A 12,218-nucleotide genomic window follows, 5' to 3' on the forward strand; every position below is an offset into this window, starting at 1 on the left:
TCTACACTTTATTGCTTTACGCTTCATTCATACCAAAGGCATTCGTTGCTTTGTAAACTCCATGTAGAAAAATATTATATATCAGAAGGAAACCTGTAAAAATGCCTTTTATCTAGCCATCTTTAAAGCGAATTGAATCATTTATCTATTTTATGCCTCCCTCGACTCCCCTATAGGTAATTTCCTTATGTCAACATTTTTATTCTTTTTAGCTGTGATGTTTGTCAGATTTGACCTACATTTTATTTTATCTTGAGCCTTTATTACTTAGCCCACCACCAATCTCACTCACATTTGGCTTTCATCCAGTGCTTTTTTCCCCCTTGAACAAAATGTGCTTTACATCACTGATTCATGACTATCTTGTCAGCAATTCTCTGTTCAACCAGCCAGAGAAACACTATTGTGCACATGAAGGAAGGAGATTTTATGTTACTGCATTCTACAGTTACGAGGAAATGATATCTCTTTTTTTAACTTTACTAAATGGTACATATAATGCTGTTACTAAGGTTTATTTTTTTTTAAAGGACAATTATTTGTATTTCTCCAATGGTCTGTGGAAAAGGAAAGCTTTTCAGGGACAAATAAAGGTTGCCATTGCCAGTTTATTTTTCTAAAATTTTTAGAAGGTTATACTCATACCCCCTGGGTTTTACTAACTCAAAACAAATTGGTTATCTATGAAAAAGAATGAATCCATACCAATCAACATAAAATTATCATATTCTGCAATAGTTTAAAAATGGAATTCTCTATAACTTTTCAGGAAAGATTTACTTTCAGTGAGAGCACGGGGGTAGAAGTATTATTTCGTAGGGTTGTCACAATTTGACTGGTTTAAGTGGTAGCATGGTGGAATCCTAGGTTTGTTCCTCAGGTTTGGGCTGCCCTGGATGTCAAAGCATTAGCTGACATAACAGTTTTTTTCCATGTTTTTCCTCACAATGTACATGATTTTATAAAGCTCTCCAAGACTGGAGAAGAAAGACTATCATAGGGGAACCTGGGTAATCCAGCAAACTTGGAATGGATCTGATCCAAGACATAAAACATTTGCCAACAAATCCACTAAACATAATACAAGCAAATGAATCAAAAGTTTATCTTCTACAGTCTTGGAAGGCTTTAATAAATCAGACCCAATAGTTTGTGGTGCGTGAAAGCCAGGTGTGTGCACAAGTCTCTGCAAAAACTTACTTATCGCTAGCACAACTATACTTTTGCCACAGAGATCAGGAAGGATAAATGTGGATACATATGGCAAAACAAATTTCTTAGCTAGCTGAGCTGTGAGTACATGCAGATAAAATAGTTCAGTTAGACATTTGTGACATATTTAGTGCCACAATGCAATCTCAGCATATGAAGTTGGTGGCTTCAGCATGTAGCTGGTGGCTTTGATTGAGGGCGGTGATTGCCCTTTTACTTTAAAAGAAAAATGTAAATAAAGCATGGGAGGACTAAACAGCAAAGAGAAATTATATACAGTATAATATATAATCAATAATGTTAAACTGTTCAAACTATTTTGGACAGGGTTTTTAAGATGTCACTTTATACAAACCCAATTGATAAACATGTATGTTAAAAATACATTTTATTCATGAAATAATAGCTAAAACATAGTGTCATCATAAACAGCACATAATGTGCAACATATATATAAAACATCATGATACACATTATTGGTCCACCTTAATTTTAACATGTTTCGTGGATATGAAGCCCTTCTTCGGGAGTATATCTGCTGGGGTCATGCAATTTCGAAAACATGGAATTTGCAAATGAATGGCATTTATCGAATGAGCAAAATATAAAATAGGAAACGTACAATCTAAATTAACCATTGTTTCAATTCCACAATTGTCCTATATACTTAACTGTTGTCTGCCATTTTTGAGGAGTAGATGGGACAACTGTGGAGTTTTAATATTGATTGTTACTAGTACAATGAATAATGTGACTGATAATAAAGGTATGAATCAAGTAGAAAAGAGACGGGGATTTTTTGGCAGAAAATTAAGGTGTATTTTTCAAAAACGTACAACATGAGTGACACATATTTCATTACATCAGTGTGAGAAAGGCAAACATGGCTAATCACAGTTAGACTAATTACAGGGATATTTAATACAGTATATTTCTGATTATCATAGATAGGGTCCCCTCTTTGCATATGACTGATAATAAAACCGTACATTGGGGAAATTGAACAAGTAGAAAGCAAACAAACAATAGTAGTAATAGTAAACAATAGTAAAAGAAGAGTCGGAAAAGGGACCATCAGTATGGTAGTTCAAAAAATGTGAAAAGAATGATGGAAGGAAAGAAAGAAGACCAGGTACTGTTCAAATTAAGGCCATGATAGGAGTCATATGAAAGACATTATGACAAGTTTTGAAGAAAATACTTACAAAACAATACATAAATAATTTCTCATTAATTCACCAACTGGCCTTTTATTGAAGTGGGTACCTGGCTGTCATATGAGGGGTTCCAGCTGGGAATTAAGAATAGTGCCACCTGTTTGTAGAAAAAAAGGTTGCCTTACTCTAAAGGGGTGCATCTGCCAGCTAAATTGTAGTTTATGGGCGCAAAAAGATTTTCTCTGTAGTTTGAGAGGTTACTTATGAAGTCAGTTTAGAGGATTGAGTGTAAATGTGGTGGGTACTATTTATTTATATTATTGTGCTGAATATGATATAGCTGTTTCTACAGCTAGAGAATGGAGGGGTGACGTGGAAATAAAATACAGGACCAGCTTCCTGTCCATGGAATAAATAGGAGGTAAGTGCTTGGAGAGGAAAAGGTTGAGTGTCCAGATTGGGCTATGTTTTGTGTTCTTCTCCTACCCATTAACACCCCCACAACATGCCTGTATTTCCCTTCACAAAAATTTTGTTATTCGTGACCCCCTTGCTATATCCTGGTGGCCTAAACACCCCTGGTCAATTACAGTCCACAAAACACCCTTGTAGTCAATTCTGTCTTACGATTGAGTGATAAGAGAAATGGGTGTGAACAGATTTAATGCGTAGTAATGGAATGATATAAAAATGTTCAGGCGAGACAGTGAGGGAATGATAGTATAGGGAAGAAAGAATAGGAATACAGAGATAATATAAGACAGGAACAGAAATTTGCAAAGAGTGAATGAATTATCATTTTAGTGAGCCGTCACTGAATAACTTCTGTATAATTATTCACACCAGTTTACCTGACAATGTTCTTATAGCTACAATATCAGAAGACTTCAGCGAAGCAAACTGAAAGCTATAGAATTCTAAGTGTGTGATAATTTGCCTACATAAAATCCCTATCTAGCTTTTATCACTGTTGTGTTTGACTCGACATTTCATGCTTTAGTAGGCACAGCAAATTCTATTATTATTTGAAAAATACATGCTTAAGCACAAATTCAGAAGCCAAAGGATTATGATCTTGGCATTGTATGGCATAAGTAGTTGTTTTAAGTGCTTATTCAGAATATTAAATGAGTCTCTAGGGCATTCCCAGTTCTCAGTGTAGGTATTTTGCAAAGTTCTTTTTTCAAATTGCGTGTAAGCAGTTGAATGTGATAGTAAGGAAAATGGCAAACACAATTCTATGCCATTACTAAACTATGACATAATTAAGAAAGGACTCTAGGCAACAAATAAAAGCAGTGAATCACTAATGCTATGTCGAGTGGTAACAGAACAGTTATTAAAGCCCACATGTGCAAAGAATATGGTCAATAAAAAGTTATTTAAACAAGCAGTAAAAGAGTTTTAAAGTTTATTCTTTCTTTATTATACTCCCCAACACACACTTTCTTTTTTTTGCCTAGAGATGGGCTTTAGTTTTTGTTTCCACTGACATTGTGAACGCTTTAGGCAGGGAAGCAAGAAACCTGTGACATGTTTCAGCTTTTACCCTGCTTTTCTACCAAAGCAAAAGCAACTATGTAAACTATTTGGATGGAACGTTTTGGGAGTGTATTTCAGATGTTTCAAAAAGGCCTCTTCAAGGTGGGTGTTTGAAGCCAGACGAGACCTTATAACAACTCCTTCGTAGCTACAAGTACTGTGGAGAAATATATCCCCGAATTTTACAGTAGAGGCAGTGATAATAAAACTTGTCTATTTTTATTTCTCTTGGGAGCCTTACGGCTTTAATCTAAACAAAGTCCGGGTGCTGTAAACTGTTAGGCCACTTTCAGACTGGTGGTCAAAACCACACGGTTAGCTGCTCCTCTGCACATAGCAAACTTATATGTCTGCAGGATCAGCAAACCACAATGCATGCATTGCTCTTGCATTTGCGGTAGTAGTATGGTTCGTCCTCCAGAGGAGAAAAATCAACCACACAAAAGCAGAAGCAACATGGAACTTTTAGCAAGCATGCCACAACCCCACTGCAACCACAATGGAAACACCATTTGAAAACACTTGCTCAAAGTGGTTCCTAACGGCTCCTAGTCTGCCTTCTGACATATACGAGTGATTTAGTATACCTGTATGTAATTATATTTGCATCCAACAATTGCATATTTTGTTTTAAACTACGCATAAAGTCTAGAGACATTTGTAGAACTCTCCTAGAAGCAAACAGGAAACCAAGGTTTGAACCGGTTACACCGGTGCTTGCCTAGCCTATATTATTGAACGTACTCATGGACAAAGAGAAAGAAGGAAAAAGAGAAAAGAAAAAAAGGAGGTTTTTTTAAGTGGCACTTTAGAGAATAAACCTACTTTTAAAACATCATTTTTATTTATTTCCAATGTAAAAAAAGACAATAAAACGTATACACTTACTAAGATTTGCAGGCAACCTCTAACTTTTCAGGCTGTTGGTTTTTTGAACATACTGTGACACGTGAATGTAAGTTATTCAATGAATTGGAAACCATTTTCTTCAGGTTATAAATTATATAATGATTTTACTCCTATCGTCAATGATGTCCTAAGATATTGTTTCTTTTTTAGTTGCTAGTTGGTCCCCCAAAAAATCCCCGGATGAAGCCTATGTAGGCGAAACGTGTCAGGATGGGTGACCACCTCAGTTCTTTAATCACTTTTGTAGCAATATAACCCTGGCAAAACTGCAGTGTCAATATTAATGTCACATTATTCATTACTGTACACATTACATTTTTCTTTGTACAACAATTTTATTGTCTTTTTTACATTAGAAATAAATAAAAATGAAGATTTAAAAGTAATTTTATTCTCTGAAGTGCCATTTTAAAAAGCCTCCTTTTTTCTTTCTCCTTTTCCTTCTTTCTCTATGTCTATGAATATATACACATAAAGTCTTCTAAGTGTCTGGTGTCTGGTCTTTAGGAAGATGGTCACCACAAGTGAATACAAACAGTGTATAGAAGTATTTCAATAGCCACGGTTACAAAATGTGTTTTTCAAAAAGTTACAGGTAACGAGAATTTGGTTTGTTCATTTTTAGATTTCAATGGGTTTTGATTGTATAGGGGCAATGGCTTTTCTGATGGGCTAGATAAAAACCAGACCCATGAAAGTTGTGGTTGCATTTTTATGTTTTGGGCAGATTTGATTACTAACATAATGTATATTAAATGATACACAATATGGAACCTTTAGTGAGGTCATGTATGTGACTACATGTACTGGGAGATGCTCAGTTGTATGAGGAGGGTAAATGTAAGATTATGCGGTCTAACATGTGTTTCTGGGTCACCCTGTAATGGAATATCCATATGCAGCAGAATTAGTATGGGCTACAGGAGTTTTGCTGTTTTTTTAAAATTAAGTGTTCCATAAAGACCTTTGTCAACTTTTTTTTTCCATATTCTATAAGAAACAAAGACCATTTTTTGCTGGGTTGACCTTGCTTCATCAATCAGCCTTTATTGTTTCTTTGGGGCAGAATGTCTTTATCTTTTGTCCTTCAGCTTCACAAGACAGTTATTGATGGTTACACTCGCAAAGCCTCTAATATGTGTGACTTTTCCTATTCCTTGTAGAAAAATGAAACCCAACTTTAAAGTCTCTGTTATGATCTTTGAGGTTGAATTGTTCCACAGTACCTGCAGCTACTTATGACCTCCTCTTGGAGGTTCAGAAAAATAAAAACTAAAAAAAAAAAGAATGGAATTACCAGCAACCAAAAGGCCTGTAAGTTTCCATACCCATCCCACCTCTGTGCTTATAAGGATACTACCTACCTTTTCTGATTTTATTTACTCCTGTGCACATCACCCTGCACTCACAGTATATAGATGTAGAGAGTGGTACTGATGTCATCATGTCAGTGCTGTTCTCTGCATCATCCAGGAACACTCACCATCAGCAGTACACACACAAAAAAGAAAACTACAAATGGTAACCTAAATAGAAGAATGGGGTTCTCTAGGTGAGCTGGACAAGGGGGAGTAGGAACCTGGAATTGAGCATTAAAGCTCTGTTACTGCTTTTTTTTAAGATGTATGTACTTTAGTTGCACTATAAATCAACTCACTTTTAATTTTATACAATTCTTTTGTAAAATTAGATCAAGCAAACTTTGCTTAGGTCTATGGGTTGCATTAAACCTCTTGTCATATGAATTATTCTTCTTGTGGGTAAGACTGTGGTTCCTGGATTCCTTACACATAGTAAAACATGTTCCATAGTGGCCAATCAAACGCTTGGTTTTGTTTTTTGGGAGACGAACATAACCTGATTTGTTGCTACAATCCAGATTCCACTTTTGTTTGTATTTTATTTTGTATAAATATTACTCTAGGGTTAGTTTATTTACCAAAAGGCAAAGTAATTTATTCTGAGAACGGCAGGTAAAAGTACAATCACATTTATTCTTTGTATTTGCAATTTTTGTTGTCTACACTATCAACGTTAACCCGCTAAAGCAAGCAACAGAAACAGAAGGGGGAGGTGAAGGGGCTGACTAATGAAGTCAAACACATTTTTTCAAGTCATGCAATATTCAGCTTTTATCTTTATAATAAATCTTCATTTGTAATGATCTCTTTTTTATGTGGAGTCTTAGTCTTGATTGATAACTATACAATTCTTTACTGGTTCTGCGTGTGAAGCAGCTGACATGTTACCTCCTATAGCACAGTTAATGGAGCATGTAGCGGGAGTAGAAATCAATGGGTGAATTATTGATAAACTCAATAATCAAAGGTGTGTAAACACTAAATGTCAGAATCATACTGGCCTGACGGCTACAACATTCTCCAAGTCATAAATATGTCAAATCTTATCTAGACTTGGATTTTGTTTGAAGAATATAAACACTCACATAACTGAATAGCTACTGCCTAAATAGGAAAATGGATAGTAAATGCTTGTAAAACCCTTTGGGGTATTATGGATTTCTTTATTCTCTTACTATGAATCACACTTTATCTTTTGCCACATCTGTTTTTATCAGAGCATGAGAACAGGAATGGTAAAGAAATCTTTCTATAGGCCAAGAGTGGGCCCTTGTGCAGGATTGACTTGGCCCCCTATGGATGCCACGGATTGCTGAGGAGGGTCTGAGGCCCTTGTGGACCTGCACACCTTTCACCTCCCTATCTATGTCTGCCCCTGGGCACACCTGTAATAGTGACAGCTATCTTAGAGGGGACTTCCCTTTACTTTGGAGATATTTCTACTCACTTCCTATTATATTTACTGTACAGAAAGATGAAATGTATAAAATAATAATGAACAAATACAGAAATAAAATCTGGCCCATAAATATAAACTTTTCCTGATAACAGACACATTCCTCATTTTTAGGTGTTAGTTTAAGTAGTTGCAATGGTTTGGAATTAATTTCCTCGTGGGAATCTTCTAGGTATACGTGTTTCAGTGGCAGTAATTATTCTCACCAGGGAATGTTTAAAGGAATTTTTTGTTTTATAAAAAGAGACTTTTATATTTTGTAGTATTTATAAAATAGTTTTAGAGATAGACATATGGGCATGGCAAACATTTTCCAGAGAATTAAGGGTTTAAGTGAGCAGTCACTGAGTGAACCTTCAGGAGGAGCTAAATACAGGGTGGAGTACAAAGCTCTTATACTCAATGTGTGGAAAAAATTTTCTTGAGCTACTGAGCTTTGTAAACAATAGTTTGTTTGCAACAAAGTAGGCTGAGGAAAATGAGCAAGGTGCCACCTGCTAACTGCATTGAAAATGCAACATTAGCCTTGAACTATTTTTTATTTGGCAAAAGAACAAACTTTTTTATTTCCTAAGCATAAATAAATAAATATGCAACAATTATTATGTTTTTTTTATTAACCAACAAACCATGAGGATGCAGCATTTCAACTTTACAATGAGCAGTTAACTTTGAAATGTCAGTATAAGGATGCTATTATGGTACTCATACATCTATAGAAATATATGGTATATAATATGAATATATGGTTAAATACAAATTAGCTCTACTTAATCATTTTGTTTGATTATTCTATTTTTAGTAAAAATTCATTCAGTTGTCAATGGCAGTATATTTCTTAGATCTTTCTAACAACAGCATGAAAGGTTATTTAAACTTATAATTGATTTTAACCAGATTTTGACCAAAAGATGACCTATGACAAGTTTTGTTAGCAGAAGAGATTGTTCAAGCAAATCAGTTTTAATAAATATTTGCTCAAAATTGACTAAAATTCATTCTCCTGAGATAAATCTAGTATGTATGTGTGTATATATGTATGCTCCACATAAATCTGTATAGTGGGATAGTAGAATGATTCCTTTTGATATATTGTGCAGGAAATGTATAATAATACAGATACACTGAGAGCCTCTAGTGCCTGAAATATAGCTGCACACAAGGCAGACGGCGATTTAGACATTCTATATATATAACCGACACTGACATTAACACGCTGCACTGTACAGTGACAGGAGAATCTGTAAATGGTGATTTATGGTTATTAAAGGCTGACAAAAAATACTAAAACTCAACCAACTGTGTATGTTGACAGATTAATCTCCTCTAAATCACTCTGTGTATCACCTTCATTAGCCTTTGAAGGAAATCCATACTGACAACAATACAAGATCTGGCTATAGCTGATCTCCTAAATCAGTAATGGGCAACCTAAGGCACATATGTCCCATCATTCATGTCAGTGGGAGGAAAACAGTGCCAGGACACTGATGTCAAGTGTGGTGTATGTTTATAAAGAATAGTGCCTAAGGCCGATATCAGACAATAATTTAATTATCCAATATTTATATAGCACCAACATATTACGCAGCACTAGTCATGTCACTAACTGTCCCTCAAAGAGGCTCACAATGTAATGTGAAAAGGCCAGAGGGCTGCCCAAGAACATGTGTAGAGTGGTCCCCGAAAGTCTTTCATCTAGAGGCTCTGGCAGATTGCTGAACGATCAGAATTGACCAATGGAGGAGAGCACATCAGGGTGCCGCTCATTCGTTTTCCACCCAGTCCTCTTCATGATACAGTTCTGTGTATACAACTCTCATTTATTCATCTGTTACTGGAAACTATTACAAAAGACAGTGATCTTATATGTGTACATAATCTTATTATTAGTGGAAGGAATGCTGTCCAATCGTTAGTGTTAATGGATGACAAGTGTACCAGGTTGATGTCAGTATGAAGAATACTGCCCCATCTTTGGTGTCAGTGGAATGCTGCCATGTTGTTGGTTTTACGTGGAAGAATACAACCTCAAGGGCCAGATTAAGGAAAGCAAAGGGCTGCATCTGGCCCAAATACTGTTATTTAGGAACAACTGCCTTAATACAATAGCATACAGGTATATTGGCCTATAAACACTATGAAGAGTAAATTTGGATTCTAAAGATTTTTTTTTCCTATACAGATCTGCATAAGAATCACATTATTAATTTTCCAAATATATGTAATATAAAATCAATTGATGTTCTTTGCAAAACAAGTCTAACTTTGATGTGATCAGCATTGATCAGCATTGGTACTGTGTCCCAGAAGACTCTGTAGAATCACAGTTCTTCAGCACAGCACAATTATTTAGACATTATTTGGATTATTTTTTCGGGGGACGACAGTGTCACTTTAGGTCCTTTGTTGACAATTGTGTTTGGAAACTTTTTTTTTTTTTTTTGATTACTTTTATGAGTACACTAAGCATACTTTGTATCCTATTTATAAAACAGAGAATCACACATTCCATCATTTTTTTTCGGTAGGAATCTATTAGGTCCATGTGTTTCAATACCAGTAATTGATTCCCCCCAGGGAATGTTTGGGGAATATCAGATTCTCTGTTTAATAAATAGAGACGTATATGTCCTTTTTTTTTCTTTTGCTTTTGCTGTTTTGGAGCTGCATTTATAAATCAGGCCACAAACATATCATTGGTTGAAAAAAATGTAACAAAGAACAGTGCTGTGTTTTACAAAAGTGTTTTAGTTGCTACTGGAATCAATCAAAGCTCCATTGCAATTAATTGTGGAAAAAAAAACTCATAGGTGAAGAAATCTTAAACACATCCTGCCAAAATATAACCGGTTTCTGTTCCTATGATTTAAATATGCAACACTCAGTAGAGCACTGCAGGTTGCAGACCACAGCCTGATTTTTATAAATGACATAAAATTAGAAACCATTGTGGAGTAAAAAGTGTGGTGTACTGATTATGGTTTGTTCTGATTTAAACAAGCCTTTTAGTCAGTTGCCATTTAACCCCAATCTGTCAAATTTAAAATTATTATATAAGCTTTGTACTTCAGTTGTCTATCCAGGTATTGCTTATAAAAATTATTTCCCTATAAATTCCAGTAATTACTTTCTTATTCAGTACTGCTTTGATGGGTATCAAATATATACTTACCACTAGATGGCACCAAAGCCATGTGGCCTGCTTATTATTTGATATTCTGCTTGAATTGCTTCCCTTCCATGATCACTGTAATTCAAGCAGGGTGATGTCTATCTGTACTACATTAGTTCAAGCTGCAAATAATGTTTTGTTTCACAGTTATATTATTAGTCAACATAATTAGCCGTTATCCATGTTCAAGCTTCTCCCTTATTATTTTCCCAATGTCACCTTTCCAAACACAGACAATGATTTCATAATGAGGTAATGACCTCGCAAGATACAAAATATATTCTAGTCCTGATTTTATGGTTTATCAGAAGCAGTACGTAAAAGACAGATTTGCTCTTCACTATGTCTGCGACAACATAAAGCATTTGGGACTATGTCAGAAAGCCTTAAAAAGTGATGAATAATAATAATGTTTGGGGTTTTTAGTTGTTGTATCAATACTTTGTTTCAGACTGCAGGACCTGAGGGGATCCTGCTCCTGGACAGCCAATAGGAAGTGTCCAAGCAGCAAAATGGGCATCTAAAAAAAGGACCCTCCTACTCTGCAGGGAGTACCCAGCGCACATTTTGTATGAGGATACAGCGCGAACTACTGGTAGCCAACAATATTGCACAAAAGGTCATTTGGGAGCAAGTGACCCATCATAACCAACTAAAAAGTCCAAAATTACTGTAACCCGTAAAAAGGAGGAAAAAAGATGTACAAACTCGTAGGCTGCCCTAGTACCCTTTTGCCACTGAATATCAGCACCATTGAATGCTAGGAAATAGAAAAATGCCCAGAATAAATATATATAGCATCTGTTGGACAAATCTTTTCATTGCAAATATATGCTCATATCCATAGCACAGCCCTACCAATATATATCTTTATTTATTTTTAGTAACTGAGAGGAATTACAACCGTACCACAGTTTATTAAATATGATCTACTGAGAGTAATTTATGAGGTTTTCCGTACAAAGGAGGGAACAGGATGCTTCTATTCTGTGAACAATATGAAATGTTCTAAAGATATTTAAATCCTGAACTTTGGCGGATATAACAGACACAAAGGAAAATTGCAATGTAATCATTATACCATGAATAAACATACTTTTAGATGAGAGCAGAGAAGGTATCCAACCTTGTTTTCAGCATATAATAGATAAGAGGAAGAAGAGTGACAGATAAATTGGATCATCACTGTGCTGCTTTTCCTTTTCCTGTCCAGTCACATGCTGGGGCAGGTCCAGGACGACCTGGGCTTAGTAGAAGTGGGTAAATAATGTTGGCCATCAGTTTGAGGACAGCTAGTGGCCAACATAAGAACTGCAATAAAATGGATAAGTAAAGGTAAATACTGCAGCAAAAGCTTGTGTCGTTATGTTACCTTTAACATACTGTTCATTATTATTTGGTAAGTG

This window comes from Pyxicephalus adspersus, chromosome 7, assembly GCF_032062135.1.
Source record: "Pyxicephalus adspersus chromosome 7, UCB_Pads_2.0, whole genome shotgun sequence".
Lineage (NCBI taxonomy): Eukaryota > Metazoa > Chordata > Amphibia > Anura > Pyxicephalidae > Pyxicephalus > Pyxicephalus adspersus.